The sequence below is a fragment of the Papaver somniferum genome, chromosome 10 (genome assembly GCF_003573695.1).
Source record: "Papaver somniferum cultivar HN1 chromosome 10, ASM357369v1, whole genome shotgun sequence".
Classification (NCBI taxonomy): Eukaryota; Viridiplantae; Streptophyta; class Magnoliopsida; order Ranunculales; family Papaveraceae; genus Papaver; species Papaver somniferum.
Genome location: NC_039367.1, coordinates 85,338,867 through 85,339,913, shown reverse-complemented (window position 1 = coordinate 85,339,913; position 1,047 = coordinate 85,338,867).

Sequence of the window (1,047 nt, the reverse complement as noted above, 5' to 3'; positions counted from 1 at the left end):
TAGCGACTTAGAAACAATAGTCTTAGACAAAGAAGATGAACTCGTAGAGATGAGTGAGTATGAACCTGACTTAGAAGAATCAATTGACCATTTCCAGGAATCTGATGACCTAGAAATTAGGGAAGTTGTGACTAGTCTTTCTAGAGACACGGAAAACTCTAAGTTTGGGGGTGATTATCATTCTCCATGTGCTTTAACTCTCAGAAAGTCCTTCACTTAGGACTTGATATCTCTGCCTCTACAATTTTACAAGATTACCTTCATACTCGTTTTCCCGAACCTAATGATGTCCAGGAAGAAGTTCAGTCGTTAGAAACCCATCCTCTGGTTTTCCCAGGCTATGATCCCCAGATTGACTTTGTTTTCCCACCAAATAGTTTTCTTCCAACTGTGGGAACGTTTATATTCCAAATGTGTCGAATATTAAGTTGTGAGACTAACCTAAATGCCTTAGGAAATTAGAATCGACACATTTGCTTAAGAATGACCACTATCTCACTGTGGTCAATTATGTAAGTCAAACCTGATTGACTTAGAGGATCCAGTTATTTAGGTTATTATTTGTGATTCTAAGTTCTTATTTGAGTTTTTCCAGACTCTAGGACCTAATAATTTGGATCCAACCTATGAAGAAACGCAGCCAATGAAAATATTTATTTAGACCCTTTCATAGAACCTGAACCTGAACCACAATTAGCAATAGTTATCAGGAAACTAGGTAAGGGCATGATAGTGTTGTTCATTTCGTTGGTTCACTGCAGTTTCCTTTTGTCAGCTCTTTTTGGTTTTAAAGACCCACAGTTATTCCGGCTACTGTTATACGGTTCGAGTTGACTAAACCTTTCCTACGTCTGGCTGAAGACTTTAAACTTAGCACTTCTTGGGAGGTAACCCAATCTCATGCAACACGGTAATATCCTTCCTTAACTCTTTTGCTTCAAATGGTAACAGTTTCTCCTTGTTCATGCTTTTAGTTTCATCTTTAGAACATTGAGGACAATGTTAGATTTAAGTTTGGGGGTATGGGAGAAACATTTTAGTCGCATC